The sequence below is a fragment of the Amphiprion ocellaris genome, chromosome 13, assembly GCF_022539595.1.
Source record: "Amphiprion ocellaris isolate individual 3 ecotype Okinawa chromosome 13, ASM2253959v1, whole genome shotgun sequence".
NCBI lineage: Eukaryota > Metazoa > Chordata > Actinopteri > Pomacentridae > Amphiprion > Amphiprion ocellaris.
Window position 1 is genome coordinate 34,115,991 of NC_072778.1, and position 27,961 is coordinate 34,143,951.

At 42.0% G+C, this 27,961-nt stretch overlaps 1 long non-coding RNA gene across 1 annotated transcript; it reads left to right on the forward strand.

Moving 5' to 3' along the window:
- The first annotated feature begins 1,172 nt into the window (after positions 1–1,172).
- On the forward strand, positions 1,173–27,814 carry LOC118469547 (uncharacterized). Its single transcript, XR_004846441.2, has 4 exons — positions 1,173–3,594; positions 3,697–3,810; positions 8,665–8,720; positions 22,493–27,814. It is a non-coding gene; the product is annotated as an uncharacterized LOC118469547 (long non-coding RNA).
- The last annotated feature ends 147 nt before the right edge of the window (positions 27,815–27,961 follow it).

The following is a 27,961-nucleotide window of genomic DNA, read 5'->3' on the forward strand; positions in this document are numbered from 1 at the left end:
ACAGATGGGCACAGCATTCCTGGGCCCGGGCCTTGCCAGCACACTGCCAGGAGCTGGACTGAAGAAGCCATGGAGAGGCTGACTGGCATTTCTTTACACCTATGTGCTTAATTTCTGTGGCAACCTCGAGGCACGTACAACATGAGTTACATTCCCTGAATGCTGCTCCTTCAAACTGACACGTAGGGGCAGTGACGGGGTGTTACTGGGAAATGAATGGGTAGTAATGGGTGTGGATTCAGGCATGTGGCTGTTTTTTATTAAAATGCTATGAATGTTGGATGTTAGCTTCAAGGGGCCATCTCCATTAGGTCACTTTTCCTTGTTGTGTTCTGATGATTTTTCTGTGATCATTTAAGCCACAGACCGTCTTGTTTGATGCACTTGCAACACCGATCAGCATGTTTAAGAGAAGGATTTTCAAGAGGTTTACCTTCACAGTTGAGACAGGCTTAGTCCCATGCTGGCCCAGTTATGTGATCTATGTCCAAGCAGGGAAGAAAAGTTCGACCCCTTCCCCCCACGCTCATGCTGCTTCCACAGGGATAGTGTTTTACATGCTCAAGGTGAGTGGAATACCAGCAGCTCCATTAGCTCAGTGCTTTACTCACTCAGGGTCCCTACCTCTCTGCCTTGTGGACCACTGACCACCTGGTTCAGCACAGTCCCCAAACCAGGTCACACTAATAAAACCTGTATGTGGCCACTTAGCAGTCCCTCTGATCTCACATACAAACACAGGACACCTCAGGTGATTACAGAAGCAGGATATAGTTTTTAGATTTCACTTTTTTTTTTTTTTTTTTGCTAAAAGTCAAGCCATGTTTTGTGTTCAGTGTGAAAAAATGTACAGTACATTGTACTTTGCAATTTAGCAGAGCATTTGGAACACAAATATAGCTTTGGCATGGCTGAACTTAATAGGCTGGCATTCTGCAAAAGCATGCCACATTCTCCACAATCACCACTCTTTAACATTTAGCACTGCATGGACACAATGTTCCAAGACGCAGTGTGCAGAGAGTGCCCAGCCAACTCCTCCGACAGTGAGAGATTACGCTGATTTCTCCTAAAGCAGCCTCAGTATGGACTGATGTATGCACGAGGGTCAAAGAATGAGTAGGAAGGGTGGAGGTGGAGGTGGGGCAGTGGTGAACAGGAACATTGGCAAGTTTCACAGCCCGAGAACAAAACAGACCAACAAACGTGAGCGAGCCGCTGACCTCAAAATCACTGTTAAAACATGGTGTCCCCATTTGGTAATTATCCTCCTCCAGAGATGAGGTCAGGCTGAAAATCAGCTGAAAACAAAGTGGGATGATAATGGTAGCGGTGACGACGGAAGCGAGAGAATGAGAAGGAGAATAGAAGAGGACATGACAGGGTGAAAATGAGAGAAAGAACGGGAGAGGAGTGATAGAGAGAGAGAGGAGTGTGGTGGAACTCGCTGCTTGGTGTGAGTGAGCATGGGAAATGCGTGGGACTTATGGTCCATCACTGGCTCCAACAGGATCTGTTTGGTGACTGATGTACATATATATCTGGCTACACAAACACACCTATGAACAGTTGTCTTTCTGCTACTTTAAAGGATGCTACACTGACTTGCACTGATTTTCTGAAAGCTTACCCTCCATGTAACCATACCCACTACTTGCCTAACTTCTACTCTAACCTTAAATGAGGTCTTAGTACATTTTTATTAGTTTTCCTTATAGGGATTTTGTCCTCGCAATGTGACTGTAAACAGATGTATGATCCCACAATAGGAGCAACTCAAGGACATGTATATATGGAGCTATACACTTCTGCCCAGTCCGCTCAACAAACCTCCCTCAATTCATGGCTGCTGCCGACGTTCATCTTAGCTGCTCACCTGGTTTTAGCAAACTGATTCTATGAAGTTCTGCAAATTTTTTTAGTCTGAGCAAATTTTCTTTTATTTAATCTAAAATCATCATTCATAAACATTCTACAGTTGGTGCTTTTTACTTGTCTAGAGGGTGAAGCACAACCAGTGTTGCCTAAATTGCACCACAAGAGGGCAAAATCTGGTCAGAAACTATAATGGAGAATCTCTGGAGCTCACGTGCGTGCACACACAGACACACAAAGACACACACAAACCCATGATAATGTGCATACATGCACACATGCACCCTCCCCTCTATCTGACACACATACACACCTCACTCAATATGTTAGCATTCCATTCTTACACTCATGGTAACACATAGCATATTCAGTCAACAGCATTAACTTTTTAATATTACGTATTCCATGGACCACATAGATCTTTGTAGCAGTCTTGCTGAGCGCAGCAACTGTAACCACCATCACGTGAAATAGCTCAGTCAGAGTTTGACAACATGATTAGGGAGGAAAATGTGATTTATCGAACCCCAAAGTTCAATTTGCAGCACAGCAGGAATCCAACATCCCCACGCAGGTAGCTGTCATTTTTCAGCTGTGAGGTCTCGAGGCTGACTGCTCCTATGAGCTCACCTCATGGCAGATTATGGGCCACTGTAGGCCTACGTTGGAGCCAAATTTTGGCAAGATTCAGCGCAATGTGGTCTTCTCTCATGTCTAGGTTATTTTTATGGCTGAGGCGGTGGTGGAGCCATTGGGAGGTCTGATTACCCTTTGAAATAAGCCAATACAATCAAAGCTGCCTGCGGTGGATGATACAGGGCGCTGTGAATCCAACTTTGATGAAGCAAGACTGCAAAGGGCGACTGTCAGCACCAGCATGTTATTACACAGCATTTACTATGTGCAGCGCATTCGGCTCCATCGACACAAGCCACACAGTCCCATGCCCGTGCAACATTTCTCATGCTATGTTCTTTATGTTTCCTATATGTCTGTGCAGAGATGGGAGCCATAGGTGGTTTAGGTCAGCTGTTGTCAAACCCATGCTGAGGGAAACAGAGCCGCTCAGGGCCATGACGTGTGCTGTTGCTGCATGCGTGTGCACTTTTATACGGCTTTAATTACAGACTGTGAACACAGACAGACTTGTTTATTCTGCTGCATAGTATACACTGAGGCCTGGTTGGCACCACAAACACACGTGCCGCACACTCACACACACACACACACACACACGCACACACACTGCTTTGTAGTAGTAAAAGTATCTATCCTGGACAGCACAGTAGGTTGTACCTGCCAGTTGGGTGAGTCATTTCTATTTTATGTCCATTAATTGAGTCATTTATGGATATCTGTGCACAGAGCATCATCACAAACAGGCACGGCCCTTCTACATTAAAACATTCTTCTTTTCAACGTTTTTCCGATAAATCGCTCACATCTTTTTCTACTTTGCAGGCTTTAAGCAATTCTAAGTTTTCTAGAATTATGGTAAGCTATCACTGCCATAGAGATGTCTCCTGATGCCCTCAGCTTAAACAAACAGGCTATTTAAAGGGCATCAGCCTAACTTTATTTTAAGTGGACGAAGAAGGTATAAATAGACTTAGAGGAGCGCAACAAGCGAATGCTTCATATGAAATGGCTGGCGTTACATCATTGCCTGTGAGAGTGAAGTTCTGGAGAGGCACTGGGCTCTCTGGGCCAGCCATTATGGTTTGTACTAATGTTCTGGTTTCACAATCCAAACATTCTAAGAGCTGTTATTTGCTCTCTTTTTCCCTTTTACTCAGTAATTCTGCTTCTTTTTTTTTTTAGCTAAGCAAAGCTGTCAACAGAGGCAGAGAAGCAGCTTTAAGTGGGAGACAGAAAATGGATGGAGGAAGAACAGGAGCGGGACATGAAGAAGAGAAGGAAGGAAAGAACATAGAAGTAAGACAACATGTACAGAGTCACCTGTGGTCAATTTAACAAACGTCTGCACCTTCTCATAAATGCATTGTGGGTGAATAGCTATATGTTGCCTATAAATGTGCAGACAAAAATAAAAGTATGTTTAATGAAAGCATAAACACTGCAGCAGCAAGGTGTATCTTCATACAGACAGTCTGAGGAGGCTGCTGGTGAGGCAGCGTCCACCATGTGGTTGTGCTGAAACTCATTATTACCACTGGCCTCAGCTGGCGCAACTGAAATGACTTGTATAAGTGAATCATTGCCACTGTTGGGAGTTCCGACTGGTGGCTAAATCACAGAACAAACCAGCACCTCCTGTCATACATCTCTCCTGCATTTATCCTACGTCGGTAACAAATCCTAACTCCAAGCAAGAAAACAAATTCGTGCATTTCCCAAAAGTCAAAGTAGTGCTTTCAACCTGCAGAGCGAAACGTTTGTCTCCCCCTTCTGGCAGTAAGAGTAATTACTCAGACAGTGTCGACACATGCTTCGCTGTTTATCTTTTTTAGACTATAATCCTTTATCTGAGCATCAAATTTCTTTTTTTATCTGGAGCATCAGAAATGTTTCTTGGATACTTCCTGATTTTCACCATAGGGGTCGCCATACTCTTAGTGGCTGTAAACTACTCCATCTTTATCATTAAGATAGCTCCCTTCTCTAGCTTTGGGAAACAAGTCATCACTGGTTGACATAAAACTCCGAACCACTGGTGCGTGTTGGTGGGAGTGTGACCACAGAAACCAAATTGTAAAAACACAGAGATTTAGCTGGCGTCGATAGCTTTAAGCAGCCTTGTGTCAACTTTTGTAATTTGGTCATTTATATCCAACTACCACGCTAGCTTTACCTTCTGTCCCTGTGGTGGTGATTTACCATCCACCTGGCCACAAAGATTTACTCCCAAACTATTAAGCAATTTATTGGGGCCTGATCAGAAATGAAAAAACATATGCGATGGACTATTAAGTTGACGGTGCCACCAAACAAGTCAATGTCTCCACTGGACACTTTTGAACACACAGTCCTCATCAAGCAAGTAGAAATGTGATATTTTGACTAATAATGTGCGAGTTGAAGGAAGTCAAATCACCTCTGGGTCATTGAAAAAGTTACTGGAACATAATTTAAGCTTCATACAAATGGCAGGTCCCAATGAAAAATCTTGGTTCATTACAAAGACCAATGTTGGAAAAATGAACCCAGTGTACCCGCTGTGTTCTTTTCAAGCTGGCATGCAGTTCAACCTAACAATTGGAAACAACCTTTCACCAGGTGCTGGGCTGCTAAAGGCATATTTGTCATTGGGCTGCCATTATTGCATCGACACAAGTCATGTTTTCTTAATCTATAATTACTCTGCAATTGCAAACCAGCTGTAAAATCACAAGTGTGGCTCTTCTCTACACGTTGTTGGTCTGAGCTGCTAAACTGTCCCAGCAGTTTCTTTTTTTATATGTATATAATTAACATGAAACTGCTGGAGGTCACTGGGAGCATTCTCCTCGCAAATCTGTTCAACAGGCAAAATGGAGCGAAAAAAGAGCCTTGCATCTGACTTTATATAACATTTCTAATGGAATCCACACCTTAAATAAGAATCTGCTTGACAACAATGAATATGTAAACTTTCTCAATAAAAAATAATAAAGCTTTGGCTAAGAGCCTGATTGTGGATGGTTGAGTTTTCCAGGTGCTTGATTGCAGTTCCAGTGGAAACAGCTCTTTGGATAATTGTCCTGCCATCTCAGTCCCTCCCCAGTGATCCATTTTATGAGAGACAGAGTGGGTAGACCGAATCCTGGGGGGAGAAAAACAAGATATCAGGCCGTCTTGCTCCATGTAATGCTCAGTCAAGTAAGGCAAAAACCGTACGAACAGATTAGAAAAGAAAGAGAGATACAGTTAGAGAGCAAAAGCAGAGGCCTTGGTGTTTTTCTAGCAAGGCTCTATAGTCTAGCACATCCAACACAGGGTGCATGCTGCAAGAGGCTTGGAGGGAGTGCCTGGCATGGTTGGCGTGGTGCCGTGGCCTGTGCTGCCTGGTGCATGCCACTCATTTCTGTGTGTAGCTGAAGCTGTCGCCACATGGACAGCTGGTTGCGAGCTACAGAGCCCTGCGAGAGCGCAAACCGCCACATCCTTTTACAACGTCAATAAGTTATAATGCATAATACCCAATAGATCTGCATCGGTTTACCCCTCTCTATATCACTACCAAAGAGATTTGTCTGAAGACTGCCTGACTGACCTTAGACCAGCGACTGGAAACAAAATGACACCCTCCGGCGATCCACAGCAGTGCAACAGGACCCTGTCCTGAGTTAGATGAGCCTGCTTTCAATCAGCACGCATCAGGCTGTATATCAGGTCTAATTAGTGCATGTGGGCCTGCAGCACAGAGCTTGGTGTGAGACATGAGCTTTCCGTGCACTGCGAGCTCTCCCCTGCACGGCACGACCAGGCCTCGTGCCTATACGGCTCGCATTGCGTGGGACGTGACGCACAACTTTTATGGGCTCGCTATTTCTCATCAACAGCACATGTGTCACAGTCTGAATAAGATTCCACAACAACTGGATCAAACACATGAAACACGGACATGCACATCCGTGCCGCCCTCGCACACACACCGTGGCGCTCACCGGAGCCAAACATCTTACAAATCTTACAAGACTGGATGGATTTAAGCCTTAAAAACAAGAAAGTTGTAAGGAAAAGATCACATGCTACATTAAAGTAAGATGCGTCAGGGGCAAATATGGAGATATATCAATGAGTCTGCAGGACAGAAATACAGAAACGAGGCAAATGTTGTGAAGGATTGTATGAGAAACAAAGATGTGGTTTTCTTTAGCTGAGAAGGAATCCAATGTATTTTTTTTTTGTAATAGATGTTTAAAGTTACGCTCATTAAAGCTAGAGTATGGTACTTTTACGTATATATGCACTTCCATTAGACTTAAACTAAGCGAGTTCACAGGGATGGGTAAATCATCCCCATACAAGAGCTTTAAATGTGCTATAATAATAACACCTGTAGCAATGAATTTCACATTAACCAGCAGCGATTGGTTTGCCATTTTGATGGATTAGGCTACAGCAACTAAGAGCATTTCAGGTAAACTTAGAAAGTGCCCATAAATCTCTCTGATACACCAGATAAAAAAGAAACATGTCTTTTAGAGGAAGAGTTACGGTCAGAAAAAACAAGATCAACAGTGAGACACATGTCAAAAGCATCAGCAGTGTTTCTGTAGTTACTCCCACTCCCATAAGGGGGAGACAAAAGTTTCGAACTGCAGGATGAAAAGTGAAGGCAGCACAATGGAAAGGTTTGTGCACATGTTGGTTTCTGTTGTTTCGACCGAAGTCGCTGCACCTCTGAGTGCCTGAGGGCAGACGTTGGCCGAGCTGTGTGACTTTATTGGGAAAATTAGGGTAAGTGGTGTGGTGGGGAGCATGTGGGCGGGGGTCGGTTACTGACAGGGGAATTTACTTACTGGCCTCGGGAGACGTTCCTCAGTTACGTTGTGGCTGTTGAAAAACTAATCCTTGCAGTAAATCATGACATTATACATCCACACAGCTAAAATTATCCTGCGAAGGTCAGGCAGAAATTGTGACCAGGGTTTGGCTGCAATCTGACAAAGAGCTAGCAATCCAGAAGCAGACAAACATCCAGATAAACATAGTTCTATCACTCTGGCAACTTCACACAGATCCCTGACAATGTCCAAACATTGCAATTTCAATTTGCACGCCCTGAATCATTACACAAAATGCAGGTATTTTAGGTAGGCCGAAATTGTTTTATTATTTTTAACACAGTAATTGCAAGGCAAATGGTCTTAATTGTAACCCCAGCCTCTGAAATAAACAAGGCTGAAAAATGAAAGTGGTGATTATGGTTTTCACTGGGTCCTGATGTGGGATTTGTGAAGCTGCTGCCAACTGCGTTTTCATGTCACTGTTTCGAGTTCCTGCCCAATATAGACACACTGAATCACTCATCAGAACACATGCTTTAATGGAGGACAGTTTGAAGGCTCTGTCCAGCACAGGAGAGATGCTGAATCTTTCTGCCCCCTTCATTCCTCCCTCAGTGGAATGTTCCATATGCTGTACCCGCCACAATTAGCCCATACCCCTGTGATGAATGGTGGAAAAACTGGATTTGACAATATCTATCAGTGTTGCTTTTTTCCACAAAACAGTTATTAAACAGCTACAGCGCAACCAGAAGACGTCTACAAATGCATTATTATAACATACAGGAAGGATTTCAGTGCTGCAGTTTGACTAACGCTCAGTCAGACACTAAATCTTTAAATCTCTGCTTCTCCCGATTTACATTTGAACTGCCTTTAGCAAAGGTTCCTATCGCAGCATGTTTTTTTATTCTTGAAAGATTAGACTACATTAAGTACTATGAGCACAAATCCAGGGTTATTAGAGAGAGGTTGATGCATGCATTGTTGTTTTGATGGCTTCTACACAGAGAATCTCTCATTCAAGCCCTGTGTTGAGGCAGCGTTGGTTGTAGGGCAGAGGTGAGGGTGTGACCTTTTTCTGCATAGACTTGATTCCTGCTTCTTCGGCTTGGCAATCTCCTGTTGGATGCCCCTGCCCTGGCTTTGGCCATTCTGCTGCTGCTGTGCCAGTGTTGTGTTTGGCCAGACGCAGTAAGAATTGAGGTGTTGGCAGCATGTAAAACCTTCAAACACACACTCACAGACAATACCCCGAGAGGCCCAAGCCTGTCAGACACAGGTGCACTGATTTAAGACCCAAATTAGATTTTAATTTGGCTTCTGTCTGTTTTAGGTCATTTATGGATGATTTGCTGACTGATGTGGTGGCTCATGTCGAGATCTGGGCAAGTACGAACACACATGTCCATACACACACACTCATAAATCCTTCATGGCAGTGCTTTCTAACAAGATTTACATTATAGAGAGTTAATATGTTGACATAAAGGCATCTAGATTGCTGTAAGGCTAACGAAATAGTTTTAAATTTTGGGAAATATTTACTTTCTTGTCAAGAAATAAGAAAATCTTATCACCCACTTATGTGACAACTACAGTAAGTCCAACTGGATTCCATATGGATGCATTAAAGAAGAATTTTGGTTATTTCAGTCTGGTGAATTTCCCATTAATGTGGCTATCGTTACGTTGTGCTAGCTTTGCACTTCTTACCTCAGTTTTAGAAACATGGTGATACAAGGAGTTGCACAAAACTGCCCGTGAACAGTGTATTTATTGGGGCACCTGGCTTGACCTTTCTACAGAATGAACCATTTTACTTGTTTGTTTTTGGGTCTGACCAAAAGTAAACACATAAATTAGCTGCCTAGAGCAGACATTCTGCTGAATGCATTAAGGATGTCCTTCTAGGACAACTTGCCAATTGACCTAATTACTGGCATCTTCATCCACACATGTCGTTTACATGAATGACTTTCTGGAAACTGAACAGCGAAGTGCATTAGTGGTTTACTTCATGGACCATAATGCAACTGCAGGTCATTTCAGTTTCATGGTCAGTCGTACATAGACAAGGAACAAACTCAAAAGGATGAAAGCAGATGCAGAAAGACGTCTGGAGACTGGTGGTGTTCCTGCGCTCACTGCTCTGCTGCCCACTGAGCATGACAACTATTGCTACAAAGAAGGGGAACTGTTGATACCAGACTTGAAAAATCTTCATGTGTCTATGGAGGAGAGCATCCTTAGCTGTGGAACTAAACCAGTGAATATACTGCCTTGAAAAAGATTGTCATTGTGGAAGAAAGGACCAAGATCACCTGACCTAAACGATCAGCTCTTCATCCGGGAAGTAAAAGCCAATACAACAAGTCGAACATAATTTTATCTGCGCTCATTTTCTATGACCTGTCAAGCCACTCACCCTAATACAGACCACACCCTGATTTGTGCAACTTCTATCCGCTTGTAGTTAAGAGTGCAAAGTTAGTGTGATCCATAGAGCCAGAATAACAATGTTAATAGGACATACACCAGGTTAAAATAAACCAGAACTTTCCTTTAGGGTGAACAAGACCACAATCAAAGATTGTGCCCCAAAAAAGTCTCATAAGGATTCCTCACACTTCCATGTTTTTTAAACAAAACATTCTTTCTCCAGCTGATTGAAAGCAGGCACATCCAACTCTTGTTGGTTGCGATAAAATAATTTAATTGGAATGATAGTGTGAAAAATTGTGCTGACATTGATCCTTATCTAGCATGACTGAATCTTTTTAAGTAGCTCCATAATCCAGAAAGATACTTTAGCAACATAAATCCCTTTCATTCACTGAAATGTCTGCAGTGTGTCTGAGCCAGATCCATCAACTCACATCCTATTAACATTTACAACACAAGATCTGATAACTGCAACCCTTTGCTTATGATCTATGTAAATACTGAAATTATTATTACCTAACAAACTCATTAGCTTTCATTGATGACTTACACATGAACATCTGATGGCTATAAGTCCCTGATAATACATTACTTCCATTCATCCATTAGCTGTAACTGATTTATCCTGTAGAGACTACAGGGTGCTGGAGTCTATCCCAGCTGACATTGGACAAGAGGCGAATATGCCTTGGACAGATCTACAGAAACTGTTAGCATATGTCCACATAGTGATCTATGGGCTTAAAATCTTTATATTCAGTTCACAACTATGCATCTCATCAGCACCAACCTTCCAAATTCAATACTCATTCAACATTTTCCTTCCTGGAAGTAATTAACAGTTGATGATACAAATTGTAACCCCTGAATAGCGGGTGGCAGCTTATCTGCCACAACAGGAGCTACCTTGAGTAACCCCCTCTTTCAGCTCGTCTCACTGTGATGCAGACACTTTTCCATACGCATATCCCTGCAGCTGCAAAAACACTCACTCCTGCATGCTTGCACACACATTATTAAGCTAATTTGAAGCTTTAAAGAGATTGTAGTTGCTCCCCCAGCCGAGGACGAGGTTCATCCTGTGGAGATATTTTAATGAGGGAACACTGATCTACATAAGCCAGTAAGCAGGAGGGCATTAGACGTTACCTCAGTTCATCCCTCATGCTTCCATTAATTTCTCAAGCCATGTATCTCACTTTCTCACCCACAATATTTGGCAAATCTCACTGACCGTGCCTTGGGAATTGGTTATTATTTCTGATTCCATTCGCCAATTATGCCCCTCAGACTTCCTCTCTATCCTCAACTTCTAGTCAATCTTTTATCTCTTAGAGCTGCATTAATGCAGTAGAAAGACAAAAATAAAGGATGAACAGCATCTTGGTTCAAGAGGCAGCCAGCTAAATACCCCCTGCGGGCACTTCTGCTTGGTCAGACCATATAAAACTACCCTAATGACAGTTCTGGAGTCAGCTCAAGCATCAACATCAGTCTTACAGCTAATGGGTTGTGACTTGCCAAAGTGAAATCTAATTTTTACCACCAACCATACAACACTCTCTCAGCGTGAGAATCTTTAAAGTATCGATTCACTATCATGGTGGACCATATATATGTGTGTGAGTCCTTATATGCACATATCTTCATGTATATGTGTGCAGAGGCCTTGGCACCACATGCATGCCATTCAAACAAAAGTGTTTTGACAGCAGACATGAAGATTCCGCGCGACCTTGGTTTCTGCAACTGTCTGTTGTCACTTGAGGTTTTTAAACACGGTTTCAGCTTCCAGAATTGTGGGAATCTATTCCAAGCTTGAATACAGAAGGCTTTTCAGCATTTTATACACCGATGAGCCAAAACATTATGACTGCTTCTGCATAACATGCGTTGGTCCTTCGTGTACCGCCGAAACAGCTCCAACCTGCCGAGGCATGGACTCTATAAAAGATGCCCTGTGGTATCTGGCACCAAGGCAATAGCAGCCAATCTTAAAATGCAAATTGGAGCCACGGCAACATAGACTGTACATAAAAGATGGGCGTAGCAACTGTGACATCACCCATTGGTTTGTGGACTACTGACTGGAAGCACCAAGTTTGGCATTTGGCTAAGTTGGTCTTTTAAAACCGGACGTAACAAGCGAACAGTGGGTCTGACGTATCTTCTATTTTACTCTAAATGGGACTGCAATTTGCAAAACAAGCTCCATGCCACATTTAAAAGGTCTTAAAACTGTCAAGTGAGACTATAAAGAAAATGTTTACAGAGATAGCAAATCAAGTGAGAGGTAGCGTCATTTTTTCATTGACTTCTATACAGTTGGACTTCTTTTTGCAACCAAAGGTGACGCCTTGTACAGCAGCCTGTACAGGGCGTCCTGCACTTCCAGAAGCTCTGTCTATCTTTTGTATATAATCTTCACTCTGACAGTTATTTCTAGATGCTCTCCACTGCTGACCATGAGTACTTGACTGTCCTTGCCATTTCAGAAATGCTCTAAACCAGTCACCAACTTATCTTGATTAAACACCCTGTTGTTTTTGGTTGATTTGGATCTGTTAATCTCTTGCTAAGTGCTATGATAGTTGTTTGAACTTTCAAATCAAATTCAGCTTATTTAAAATGGCCTAATATGTAAACTTTTGTCTTGTTTGTTCGTTTACTGGCCTTCGTTCTTTGAACTCAGACATCCATTTCAACAAAACTAATACGGCCTGTTGTATTGGGTTTATCTTAGTTCATGGTCTCAGTTTGAAGAGTTCATTCTCATTTAACATGAAGAACTTACAGCTGCTGCTGCTCATGCCAGAGTCAGCACAAAGACAACATGAGAGTCTGTTCCTGTCAAAATGTTAAAACATGTGCAAGGTCAGGGATGGAACTCAAAACAAAAAGAGTGTCTAGAGAGCTTTAACTTTAACAGTGCATGCTTGGGAAGTCTGCTATGCTAAAAAGACTCTTCATGTAATGAGTTGAATGACTCTCAGCAGTCTTTCATTAAACTCATTTCAAGACAAAAATATCTTTTTCCACATGAGCTGTTGTTTTTAGTTGGAATGAGTCTGAAAATGAAAACTTGAAAGTTGAAATTGAAATCACCTGGGATTGAGAAAACTTACTACACTGACAAAATTAGAACCGAATCATACAACAAAAGTGAAAGATCTCATTTCTTTTGTTGTAGTTCGGAAAAGGTCCAATCTAGCCAGTTGTATGTGCAAAGTTTTCGTGTTGCGAAGTTCAACTGGTGACAAAATTTTCAACTATTGATTTAATCCATACCCTACTGCAGTGTGATGAGATCATGTGTAGAGTTCAGAAACGCGGAAAACCTTAAAATGCAGCTTTATTCAAATGACACAATGCCACAGATGACAAGAAGAAGGACCAGAACAGGCTGTTGACATGTTGGATGCTGGCATGTCAGTTAGGGCCGTAGCAGGAATGTCCACCACTCCATCATTTATTGTCTAAAAAATCGTTTGAGACAACCTACCACATGACTACAGACCACCACCCAAGCCCACGATCATCACATCCAGTTCATCCATCTGTAAAATCATTTGCAATCCACGACGGACACTCCTGATGAAGTTGTTGTTGTAGACAAACAAACTGTGAGGAATCGCCTGAGGGAAGCTGGTTTATGATCTCATCGCCCACACCAAAGCCTTGATTTAACGGCAGAATAGTGTCATAATCGGTTTCAGTGGGCAACCACTCATGTTAGTTAGACACTAGCATGCTGGAGGATGGTTCTTTTCACTGATGAACCTCATTTTCAGCTGTACAGAGCAGAGAGCAGACAGCATATTTGGTCTTGTACACGGGAACGCTGTGCGGATGTTAACCTAGCACAGAGGCTGGCCAGTGGACACAGAAGATTTTTGCATTTTATCAATCTCAATGCCTAGCAATATTAAGATGAAACCATCCCATCCATGGTTATCTGGTACATTTGCCGCCATCACTAGGCTTTTCAACAAGACGACGAATGTCCTTATGTTTGCATATCTAGCAGCTGAAAGTGCCCCAGTCCACCCATGTCCTGTGTATAATAGAAATGTCACCTCTTGAACATCTGTGGGATGCTCTGGATGTCCAGCAACGTGATCCTGTCTCCCAAAATGTCCACTAACTTTGCCAACCCCTTCAGAAAGAGTGGTACAACATTCCACAAGAGCATCAACAACCTCATTGACTCCATGTGTTGTAGATGTGTGACTCGTAACTGACGTGATTTTTTTTCTCCTTGACCCCACTCTCCATCTGCTAATTATCACTTCCAGTATCGTGCGCACTTAGTTGTTTAATGATGTCCATTCTGTTGTAGAGATGCTGCATGCTGGAACAACAAATACTTATTCTCCTGTGTTTAAAAAAATGGTTAGAATTTCAAATATTACAGGCTGTGTTCTTATTTTTGTTCAGTATATTTTCTTTTAGGGGTACAGTCAGCAATACTCATCTAATAAATTTTTTGTCAAAGTCACCTAATATCTGCCCATTGTGTGTGTGCACAAAAAAAATATGTGGTGTTTGTACATGACAGTGGCTCTGTAAAAACAAACAAATCTGGCAAATGCTGACTATCTAAAGATCAATCTTTCTTTAGGGAAAGATGAACTGGTTCCATTCTTGTATGTGCTGTTCTGTGCTGTATGTTTTACAGCTATAATAAAATCATTTTGGAGTTAGAAGAAGGTAAGAAGAAATTTAACACTTCAGAGTAGTTCTATAAAACTGAGCACAGGCTTCTCTTCAGTTAATCACCGTAAAAAGTGTTGTTTGCTGTTCACTGTTTTTGCAATAATATCAGAGGTTAGCTGGAAATTTGGTATTAACTAGTGATGAAAAACAACTGAGTTCATTTACTGTGCTCATGTACAGTTTTGAGGTACTTGCACTTTACTGCTTCATAACTTCCCTCCACAGCATTTCACAAGACATACTGTACATCTGACTCCACTACATTCTTTTGGCAGCTTCCATCCATCCATCCATTTCATCTATACACCGCTTAATCCTCATTAGGGTCGCAGGGGACTGGAGTCTATCCCAGCTGACTTGAGGCGAAGGCAGGGGACACCCTGGACAGGTTCTGTTCTATCTTCAGGGCTACAGGCTCCCAGGCCCAGGCCGGAACAACCGGGCATCTTCTAGCTGCAAGGTGACCATGCTAATCACCAAGCCACTGTGCAGCCCCTTTAGACAGCTACAGTTAGTTTAAAAATGAAGATTTTACATGGTAGATAGTATAACTTTTAATTTATGCTTTTAAAATACAACATATTTTTAAGGATTAAACCAGGCGTTTTACCTTCTGACATCTTCCAAAAAGCAGCGTGTAGTTTGAGTCATATTACAGATGTCAATGAGGTGTTAACAGCTCACCAAATAGTGATTTTTCCATCCAAACTTCTCACATGGTTTCATTTCAATAAATGAACCAATATCTCAGCAAAAATCATGGATTAATGAAAATGCAAGGAGAGCAAACCAAACCAAACCAATACTTTTTCTTTAGTACTAAATGTAACTGCTAATACCAATACACTTTTCCTTAAGTTGGATTTTTAATGCAGAACTTTTTAGTGAAGTTTTTTTTTTTGCATTTTATAATAACAATAACCAGTCTCTAATCAGTTTGTTAGATAAAGTTAGAGTGAGTGAAGGCAAACACTGTCACCTGAAGGAAGTGAAGGCCGGCTTACAGTGGACTGGTTGGAGTTCATCTCAATGGCAGGCCACACAAGCTGCCAGCCCAAACAGTATTTATAGAAGACACTTGTCTTGTTTCTGGTTATTCCAAAACCAAATCACTTCTGGGTAGTCTGATTAACAATTCTTAGAAAAAGACAAGTAAGAAGCAGGTGTAGAGTCTCCCCCAGATTGTCTGGCAGGCTCATCATGATGACAAGACTCCCAGAACTGTGCATGGACAAGGAATAGTCCATTATTATGCTAAGCTTATTGTCTCCTGGCTGCAGCTTTTCATTTAGCATACATACATTAGAGTGGTGTCTATTTTATCATCAAAGTCTTGGCAAGAACACATAAAATCCTATTTCTCAAAATGGCAAATAATTCCTTTAATATCTTTACAAATGTTTCATCTGCATTCATCTCACAAATTGGAGCTAACCGTCCATTTGCCTTCAGTGTCCACATGAACAGAAATAAGAGAGCAGAACAAAGAAAAGTTAACAAAAAGACAAAAGGTGCAGTCATTGCTATCTGATGTGAACCGAGAGCTCAGAATCAGGTATGAAGCCATGAATGGAATGAGGTAATCTTGGATCTCAGTGAGTAACAAACAGAAAAGGAGTTAGAGCATTCGAGGACTGTCCCCTGACTGAACTTTAGTCAATCAATTAACTCCATTATGTTAATCTGGGATGCACTCCATGTTCCCTGTGGCTCTCAGTCTACTCAGGAACCTAGGGATGAGCCAAGACACAGAGAATGGGGAGACGAGTTCATTTCCCACTGACCGGTGAATGAGGTCATCAAATGAGGTGCCTGGGGGCCATCTGTCCTATTGTGAGGTCACCTCAGGGTCTTATGCAGCCTGGAAATACAATACATGTCCTATGGGGGACCACTTAGATGCCTTTAAAGTAGACATGCTCGAACAAGGATTTATCAGAGACTGTCCTGTCTATTTTTAATTGCGTTCTCATTCCAAAGCTTTAATCGGGCCCAGATCTTTTTTGTGCATGATACCATTTAAACCTGATTCAGCGAGGGGTAAAATCAAACACATGTAAATGTACACCCACGCATGTGTACTAGTCACACGAAAGAGCTAATAAACACAGATCTGTTCTCGGTTCTGCCACAGTCAGGTGAGCGGTAACATCTGCAGCTTTTAAGAGCAGCATGAAGCTGTTTTTGTGTTGTGACTACTCTGAAGCATGCATCCCAAAGGTGATTCATGACAGTTTAGGACCCAGGGTCCATTGCTTTGAATGATCACACCACATCAAGGCCATTTAAATGACCCAGAGAAGCGGCCATGACTAAAAATAAAGAGGCAGAAAGGCCAAGAATAGCATTGGCATGGGAGGAAGGAGTGAATTACTGCCGCGATAAGCCATGATTCCTACACATGCAGTTGGATCACAATGTGGCGGAGGAACGCAAATTGGTACCAGCTGTGTGGCCTTGGAGTATGCTGCTGCAGACAGGAGACAGAGTCCAACTATGTGGATTAATCATTTACTCATATAACAGAGCCACGTTGGAAACCTCAGGCACTCACTGCATTTATCTCCATTCATGTGTGGTGGCACTCAGGCTTGGCGCAGCAGTGTGTGTGCGTGCACGTGTGCATGCGTGTGGCTCTGAAAACAATGCCGGCCTCAGTGCCCACCATCTAGTCCATTAAGGTTGAAAAGGAAGAGTGTTCACTCTGTGGATCAATCGTCTCCGAATCGTGAGCAACATGATCATTTCAAGACACCCCGCCTACCCCTTCTGCACCTCCCCATCCTGTTTCCCACCATAATGCTCCCTGTTGAGACAGTCCAAAAAATCTTGGTGTCAATCTCTTTCCAAGTTTGACTTTCATAGAAACCATTTGGCCCACATTTTGGTTTCAGATGCATTCCTGAGAATTAGCACCCAGTTTTCTAGGAACAACCTATTCTGGGAACACTCTGCCATACAATATTTCAGAGAACTAAATTTCACTGGAATTTTTGATTTAGTAAAGTGTGATTTTGAAAGTTAAGCCAGTGGGAGATACAGCCAACAAATAAAGTTTATTACCATGAGAAATGCAGACCTTAAAGGAAAAGCTGAGATGTCAGTAAAGTCGTCACTTAGGCTGTGCTAAAAAGATTACATCCACACTGAACTCTATGTATGTGGAGCACCTACTGCCAGGTCGTATAAACTGCTGAGTTCACATATGTAGAATCACACACCTCATTTTACAGATGAGGGTTGAACACCCTGCGTCATAATGGCAGAATTTTAATGGCTTCACACACATACACTAAAATCATTGCCTTGATGAGTTGTGGTTTTACAGGACAAGACCCCCATGTGTTACTCAGTGAAGCCTCTGTTTATGGTGCTGTTTTTACAGGTCTATAAAATATTAGTCTGAACCACTCTGCTCTTGTGTGTGTGAAAAAGCCACATCTGAAGCCTGCTGGTTTGTCATGAGTGGCTGTGGGGAATAAGAGCTAATGCCGTGGCTTGGGACCCTTCCTACAACAACACAGACTCCTTCGAGGGTCCCACTGTGACAGCCAAGACCACTGCTTGGACCTTGTCTGCTGTATATACAGCAGGCAACATCAAACACGCTACAGGGGACCTGTGCTGTGTTTACTGACCGACCTGTCTGGTCGCTTGCCAACAGCAGCTTTCAGACACAAGTCGTTCCTCTGACATCAGTGCACGCCTCAGCCTGCGTGGGGATAGAAGGTAGAGCTGTGTGAAGCAGAAAGAAGCCATAATCAAACCGTAGCAAATGCTCATGTACATACCTCTGGTTTCTGGAGAAGCAGAGGAAGTTTGGGGAAATCTGCAGCACGTCTGTCTTGCACAACCTTCACAAAAGACAGATAGGGACAAACTGCATGTCCCTATCTGTCTTTTGTCCTATATACAGACTTCTCTGTTCTTTTGCATCATAACACTTTTACAAGTTTCCTCAACTCTTGCTTAACGAATCAGTAGCTGACTGGATTATAATAATCCCCCAAATCAGTGCTAACTCTGCAGGCAGTGTCACTACAGCTACTCCCTCCAGAGACCAGGACCACTGCTCCCTTCATAGACACTCAGAGAGACAGAGCTGCACAGGGACAGAGAGGAAGGAAAGCACAAGCCTTGATTCATCTGTATTCATTTATTCATCACCCCCCGCAAAGTCAAATTAAATTTCTAGCAGCTTTAGAGCACAAACAGAAAAGTCAAACGTCTATAAGCTCTCAATATATTTCCACTCACACAGCCAAGAGCTCTGTTCATTTTGAATCTGTGGAGGGCAAAGCCAGCACATACCATAGCAGGTACACTTAAAACCAACACAGAAGATAAACTCGACTAAGCACATTTTCTTATTTGTGTTTCTTGGAAAGGCTGTGGGTAACTATATAAACCAAAGATGCAAAAAGGACTTTTGTTTTTCTAATGAAAAGCGTTTGTACGCCTTACTCTGCAGACAGGCACAACTAATGCACCTAATGCTTTGCACATCATTACAAGGAGAATGTTTGCAATCTAACATACACACAACATATAAACAGACTGAGTTATATTTGTATATTCAATGAATAACTGCGTCTCTAAAAAATGTAAATAACTCAAAAAGACAAACGGAATCTGTAGAGGGGATATAAACCATGAGAAAATAACTATGTGAGAGAGAAAGGGAGGGAGGAGAAGAATTGGACAATGAGGTATGATAATGGAAGATGGCCCAGGGCTTTGAATCTGGTGTACATACCATATGCACCACTTTGTGTACTAGATGCATGCATTTGCAACACACACATGCATGCACGCACACATACACACACACACACACTCACTCACATACACACTCACACACACACATGCAGTACAAAGTGCATCCAATCCACCAACCCAGCAGGAGGAATGTGGGTCCAGTAAATATCTAGAAGGAGAGAGTTGACAGATGGCAGTGCTGAACACAATAATTACCACATACTTCCCACCACTGTGCATGTCTGCTACATCCTCAGCTCCTCAGGCCAACTCCCTCTAGCCCAAACCAACGGCGCATATTCAACCAGCAAATAGCCCACATAGCAACTTTATCCAGCTAAGGTCTCACAAACAAGCCAGACGTTGGGTTATCGGCTGGACATAACCCACATATAGACTGGCTTGCTATTAACCAAAGGCATTAGCCCAAAGACATATACAGTAGTTTTAACCTAATTTGAATCATACTGCAATTGAGATCTGCTCAGACCACAGAAGCCTGTAACCACAGAAGCACCAGAGGAGCATTGTCTGCCCCTCTCACCAAACCTACCGTGACAGACTCCACTGAGACCACGTTTAGACCTGGGGCTGCTTCTCACACCATAAAAGCTCAACTTCAATTCACTAGCTGTCTGCATCTCCCACCCAACCCACAGGTATGACTGTACACGCTGGAATGGCCAAGACAGCATAATCATCAGATTGGAGGTTAGAATCCGCAACCATGAAGATGAGTGGCGCCCACCATCACAGAGTCATGAAAGCTAAGCTGCACCTCGCTGAGGCTCCGTGGACCTTAAAAATGTCTATGTGGTCTCCCTTGATAGACAGTTCAGAGCCAAAAAAGTGGTCCATGCCGGAGGAGGACATCAACATTGCATTAAGTACTTATGGATCGAGTTTATTTCAACTTGTTGCACAAGAGCAGCAGAGCTTCAAAATGTTTACACCAGTGTCCTCAACCTTGGGATCGAGATGCTATTTGTGGTTGCTTAATATGCAAACAGGGTCATGGGAGATTTGTCAAACTCCTGCATAAATGTCAGAGTTTTAAATACATCCAAATGCCCAAGTGATTTATTTGGCACTTTGTCTTTGCTCTTGAAAACAGAATTACAACATACAGAATTTGGTGATCTGAAATCTGGGTCAAAAAGTTTCAGAAACCTCAGTCCAGACATAAGAAATAAGTTAGCCTTGTTGCTTTGAAAACCACCCAACCCCACAGAGAACAGATTTATTAAATGACTCAGTAAAAGGTGCTCACAGGCAATGGAAAAGTAAGGGTTTAAGGGATAGATAAGGGATTGTGAGCTGGATAAAAGTGTGTTCTGTATGTGCACAAACAACTGAAGGCAGCCTATTCCCTCTCTCTTACTGTGATCTTTCAGCACAAGGTAATAATGAAGGATGAACTGGCCTTCCAGGGTTCACTGAGTTGGTCTACAAGTACGCCCCTGACCCCCCTCTGTGCACTCAGCTCCGATGCTTGCCCATGCCAGCAATGTTCACACATACAGTGACAAACACAAACACTCAGACAAGGCCAGCTAACTGGTAGCAGGTTGTCCAACATTCCTGACCTGGACGACATTAGCTAAATTTGGAGATTCGTCCTCACCAGAAAAAGACTTGAGCACTAGTTGTTTATTCAAATGCCTTAAATGACCTATGTTTATGATTTTCTGAGCAGGACCTCGTACGACCTTGTGAATTATGACTGTTGTCTGTCAAAAGCAAAGGTGGAAGCAGCATAATGTTGTTAATGTACCACAAATCCACTTAGGGTAGAGGTCTGGGTGGATGTTAGAGTGACACCAGTGGCCGTAATTCACCTCTTGTTTACTACCAACTGTAAACATTGTTTTGTTGAAACATGACCATGATCATCCACTTAACCTAACCATGTAGTTTTCTTTTTTTTTTTAAGCATCATTCCACAATCTTTTTCTCACCATTACTAAGACACCACTCCATGCTAGCTGAGGGACTCTAGAGAAGGCAATATAAGTCTCTTGGCAATTTAGTCCTCAACTTTAGTCCAGAAGGAAGACATTTTGTACAGATAATCAAGGTCCCCAATGGATTAGTGATCTCCTGACTTTTCTTCTAGCCTTAATGAGAGGTTGGCATTTGTGTTTTAGGGTGAAATCTCAACTCAGCTATTTCAGCATGTGTGAACCATAATTACTTTGGTGATCCACTGCATATTTTGTGTTTAGGCAAGCATTTGCTGTATATAAAGATGGATGACCTCTCCATGACAGCACCTGTTGGTGTCGCTATGGCCATTGTGATCTTGCTATTGACTGATTTCATCTAACTTCTGGCTAATTCAAAAATCAGTAAAAAGGGGGAGCAGCACCAGTCAATCAAAGATGCGTGCATTACTTGACGCAATTTCATTCCCTCCACAGTTTTCCTAAACAAGGAAATCAGCTATACAGTCTAAAACTGTTTTTGTCCTAGGCTGTAAGCATGTCTATTTCTGCAGTAAAGTTGACCATTTTAACATGGACATCTACAGTGATTGACGCACTTTTGGAGTCAGCCTCAAGTGGATGTTTGAGGAACTGCATGTTTTGGTCTTTCTAAATTGGCTTAATTTTTTAGCTCTGGAGGTTTCCACTTAGAACTATTATAGTGAAAGTAGTAAACATTTCACCTGCTAAACACCAACATATTAAATTTTCCATTTTTCATTTTGACAATAGTATTTAGCTTACAGCTTCACAGTACAGTTCAGCCTCTGAGAGCTGCTTGGCTCTTAGCCTTGGATTTACACTGTGATCTTTCTAAACATTAAATATAATTGACAAAGTAGTTTCATAAACTAAACCTTAAGCATATATGTGATATGTGATATATGTAGATCAGAAAACTATGAAATGACTAATTCTTGTGATGGTCCAGTTCACTTTGATCGGTATTGAAAAAGCTGCCATCCCACTGATAAGGGCACAAGATCAGCACCTATATTAGTCGTTTTAGAGGTGTGTTGTGTAACAAGTAATAAAGTCAGCCAACGCCTCTGATACAGACTAATATAGCATTGGCTGAGGGAGATTAATAGCTTCTTGTTTCATCCAAAAGCCCCCTCAGAACTTTTATATGCAGTTCATGGTATTTATCCAACTGCTCCTGTGTGATTTTGGTCCAACACCTCTAGAGTTTGCCTTACTGTTGTTTCTCCCACTTGTAGTTCTTACTTTATCCTATCTGTTTCTCTCTCCCTGCTTTAGTTTCTCTTGGGTGAAGTGCAGCAGAGAGGGGAGAGAGAGTGAGTAAGCCTTCCAACCCCATAAGACTGGACTCTATCAGCCATGCAGAGTCAGTGATGGAACCACAAGCCTTGGTAACCACACTCACAAATGCTTATGTCAGATGTTATAAAGTGCCCACGTGGGCCTCATGAAGGACCCCTGTGTGCCATCTCTAATAAAGAGCCCTTTTTATTCCCACGGCAACTCACAGAGCGGTCTGGCGAGGGCCTTACTCCTAAAAATAAAGAAATATACATATGCATTTTAGGAATAGGTATATTTTTGTCGTGGAGAATTCATGCACACTCACTGATGTTACACCAAAGATTTTTTCATGAGAGAAATTTTAAAAAGGAGGCACTTCATGGGTTTTAATTTAAGTGATTCATTACATCTTTCCAGTCTGACAAAAGCACTAAAATAGGCAGTCCTCTGACCCTTTTTTTTCAGACGACATTGGGATGAGGTTGGAAACATGTTGGTCAGCAGTGCTGTTAACAGAACTGCCAAGCACATAAATTCATCTTCATTCCCTGTGAGCTGACATATTGTCAAAATAGCAGCACTTAATCAGTGAGACTTCTCCAAGGAACAAAATGCAAAGAGCAAACAGAAACACCCATGTTCAGTTGATACCTCCCATGAGCCTCACCCAAAAATTTGTGTCCTAAAGCATTTTTGGCACGTGAAATGAAGACACTGCACATGGAGCCAGTCTTAGAACACAGTTAACCAGTTGAAGTAAATGGGAAAATTTGGAGCAAGATGCTACTTAAAAAGCATATATTTTGGGGGGAATTATAACACTTTACCCTCTTAAAGTGGCTCTTATCAACCATTCACATGTATATTTTTCTCTTGGTAATGAGCCCAGCGAGAATCATTATCTGAATCTGCATCTCCATTCAGCCCCAGGGAGCATTTTAACATCTTCTGGTGTATTGTTCTGGTGTTCCAGCTGCTACATTATTGCTGAAATAACTATCACTGCTCTTGTAGTGTCATTTTTGACTGCAGAAGATTGCTGTTACAGGAATAGGTAATGACTAGCTGCTTAAAACATTCAACAAGTAAAGATACAGTATTTTCCTCAAGAGTACAGAAAATAGACCTCAAAGAAAAGTGGAACTTATTTATTTTTGGGTGACCACTCCAAATGAAAAAGAGGTTAAGGTGATGAAGATATAGGCAGTGCACCAAAATGCGCCTATGATACACAAGTTTGAAAACCTGCAACCATGTAAACCAGACTGAGCACACCTGTGATTCTCATTTAGTCTAACTGCATGAACATGGTTGCAAAACGGCCTGTGATCATCAGAACGTTCTCAGTTTTTGACTTGCCTGCATGTCTGCATTGTGGTGCCTCATGGAAAATAATTGCCAGCTGAAGCAAAAATCTGATTGTGATTCTTCACAAAGATGGAAAATGATACAGGGAACTGTCAAAACACAGCAGTTGCAGCAATAATCGGGAGGTTTAGAATGAGCCATAGTAAGGATAAGCAGAGACTCAGTGGCCTACCTCTCAAAATATTGCCACTGACAGTGCACCACTTGCACAATCTAGCTCTAAAGCACAGAGGGGCTATGAGTGAAAGTCAGATTTTCTGACCGCTCAGACTGTGTGAAAGGCATGATGCAAAATGTCAGCCTTTATATCCAAGAAAGAAACCCTTGCTTGCTCTTTGACACAAAAAGACAAGATGAATAAACGTGAAAGAAGCCTTATGAATATTGAGAGCATGTTCTTTGATCAAATGAGACTAATGCACTTTTTTGAGCCCAGATTTGGTCCAGCTTTTTGGTGTGAACATGACGAGGAGTACCACAGTGAGCACATAGTCCTGATAGTGAAGAATGGAGGTGGGAGTGTGATGATGTGGGGCTGCATGAAAACAGAAGGTGTTGGTTAGATGAGATTAACTGATGGTCTCACGAATTCCTGTGGATGTACAAAAGTACTGTCTGACAGGAAGACTCCTAGTCTGCAGAAGAGAAATCCATCCGTCCATCCATTATGTACGCAACGCTTTATCCTCATTAGGGTTGCAGGGGTTGGAGTCTATCCCAGCTGACTTAGGGCGAAGACAGGGGAAACCCTGGACAATTTAGAGTCACCAATTAAACTCAGCATGTTTTTTGACTGTGGGAGTAAATCGGAGTACCCGGAGAAAACCTTTGCATGCACAGGGAGAACACACAAACTTTATGCAGAAAGATCCCAGGAAGGCTGGGACGCAAACTGGGGATCTTCTAGCTGCAAGGTGAAAGTGCTAACCACCAAGTCACTGTGCAGCCCCAGAAGAGAAATATTCCACATAATAATGACCAAAAACAAACTGACAAAATCACACAACAGTTGTACAGATTAAAAAAAAACTACAGTATGTTGCTTATATCCCGAAGAGTTCCCATAGAACACCTGGGGTTTGTATCGCAAATTTGGTATCCTTTATTCGGACAAGGATTGAGTCTGTCATCAAAAATAAACATGGACATATGAATTTAAATCTTATTAATGGAAAGCGTATGGACTTTTGTTGGACTGACCTCCTCCCTGTATCTTTAATATAGTAAATCTGAACAGTTTTCTTAGTTTTTCAAAAGATCAAATATCCTACTGATCAACTTAGAAGTTATGCAGTTTCTGTAAGGTGATTTAATTTTATCATTTGACATTTAGGTGGTATTTAACAGGGGTCTTCTCATCTCTGTTGTATACTGTTCCTGCCAAATTGAAAGCTGAGTACACATTTTTTTTGTGTGCAAAACATTAAACCTACAAATTAGCTAATGTAAATCATTACCCTTAAGAAGACCTATTGCACAGACCTCCAGGAGCTGCCATAAACTCACCGTACCATACCTTCACAATGCCTGCAGAGACATCAAGGCAAATAGTAGAGACTTTTAGCTGCTCTCTGATATAGACTAAGTCCTGTTCCCTCTTTAGCTTATCTTGTCTCTGCTCTGAGGTTCTCCATCCTCTGCCTCCATTTCTCAGTCACTTTCTGTCTCATCTGTGATGCTGCCAGTAGAGCGGTAATTGGAATGTGTGCACATGTTTGCGCGTGCATGCATGTGTTCACGCAAGGCTGTGTTTGTAATGGGTGCTGCAGTGGTGGTGGCGGTGGTGGCGTGGGGTTGTTGGGCCTCTGCTCCGCGGATGTCATAATTAGGAACTGGAATTCTGGGAATTCCTGGGAAGGTTAGACGGTCCTAGAAGGCTTTTCATCTGCTGCATCGGCCCAACCCCCTCCCAGCCGCTGGCCTTACGGAAAAATACAACATGTTCCAACACACCACCATCACAGCAATCAATTACCCCTAACTGTAGAACACACATCGTAAACAACAAATACCCCCAAACATCCTACAATTGTAACCTCATGGCACTGAGGTTCACAAGCATCTGTGACATGTTAGTTTGATCTGGACCCAACCACTAATTCATGAGCTGGCTAATTAACCTCAACTATTCTAAATATATCATGTGTTTTATTTATACCACCATCAGACAACGCTTCCTTCCTTGGTGTTTTTGTTTTGCAAACAAGAAAAAGTGCTAAATGCATATGGTACTCCTCAACAGTACAATAAAATGCTTTCTTTACAGACAGGTAGTCTTATATAAGCCTGTTATATTATCGCCATAACAGTCCAATGCTGTTTTCTGCAAACACGGGCGCCAGAATAAAAACAATACAGTCCGATCAAGCCATGTCAAACAACGCTTTTCTAATGAGCTACCTACCAGGCTATTATTGTTCACCAACGCATTGTCTCACAGGGTCCAAGAACTATCTGAGGAGCATTGGCTAATCAAAGACCCACATAAAAGTTTGGATATTTCTCTTTCAGAATCTGACTGCTGCTTCTACATTATACCAGTGACTCCAAACGACCACATGAAACCAAGCTGAGAAGTTGGTGAAATGTAAATTAAATATTGTTATTCTGAGGTTTTGGCACCAAACAACAGCAGTGAGATAGCGCTTCTAGCCATTTTTAGCAGCTGGTTCACAATTTCTTTGGTTAAAAGCCTGAAATTATGCTGGCGGTTAATACAAGTTTAACTCAATTTCTTGCTTCATTCTGAGGTGAAATACTCCATTTGTGATTGCTGTAGTTTCGTGCAGTGGCCGGAAACTATGCTTGTTATAACCATAATGATAATAGTAATAATTTCTTTGTTTATCGTTACTTTACATGCTGATGTATGAACTTCGTAATCTTAACTTTATATTCTTCTGTTTTAAGAGTATTTGCAACAATGTTTATTCAAGTTAATTATAATAAAAAATATTTATTACCTTAACTAGTAAATTTGCTCTTTTCAATTGCTATTTTAAAAATGTGGTACAATCAAATACCTTGCATTTGGCTGCGATCACCCAAATTTGTTGAATTTCTTTACTCATTCGCCATCCCACTACATGCTTTCACCTACAGTTGGTCAATGATGTCATGTGACTGCCTGCCTTCTCTTACAACCGCTCATTTGGGCCTTGTATTTTAAGCTCCATCAAGTTGTTTACTTCTTGTTTTGAGGAACTGAGCTGATTTGCTGTCTTGTTCAGACACCTTTGAACAGAGCTGGATTTAAATCTGGGAGCCTGGACCTCACCGTGTTTTTTTGTGACAGAAATTTGAGAGAATTCGCTTTAGTGTGCCAGCCTTGGTGATGCAGGAGACATGCAAACTATTAGTTTTTCACAGGTTGGCCTAACATCAATGTTTAGGACGGTGTTACTTTATGGAGGTAGTCACAACATAAACACATTGAAAAGCATAAAAAGATCATCAAAGTGTGGTTGTAAGTGCTGAATGGTGACGACAGAAACCTTAGTGGACCACTGTGACCAATGATTCAAGTCGAGGATGAGTTTTTGTGTTTATTTAAGGGGCGCTGTCGGTCACTTCTTTCTGTCATGGCACAAACGCTGCCAGCACAAGTGTTGCACTCACTTGGACAGGTGAAAAGGGAGGGAAAAAATGCTTCTGAAACTGTATTAGGTCAATGTGAGCTCACCTCGAAGGCATATACATTACGCAGTCAGTTTATTCATTTATTTTCCATATTGCCAGCAAGTGAATAAATGAATATACAAACTGATATATGCTGCTGCCATATACCATCTCAAATGCATTTACACACCGGAGCCAGCATTTTGGTCTTCAAATGGAAAGAAGTATTGTTCTATCACCAGCCAGCTTGTCTTCTAACACAGTCTAATGAGGCAGGAACAAATGACTATCCACTCTAACACTCTTTCTCTACGTGCACTTCTCTGAATATTGTCAATTATCCCCCATGTCTTGGCTGACCTGACTCTGAATATGGGTCACAGGCTACACAATCACCTGGTAATTACCAGAGAGTAAACAAGCCAAGCCAGGGGAGAAGTTTTAATGATTGTCAGGCTGCCACAAAGGACCCTTCAT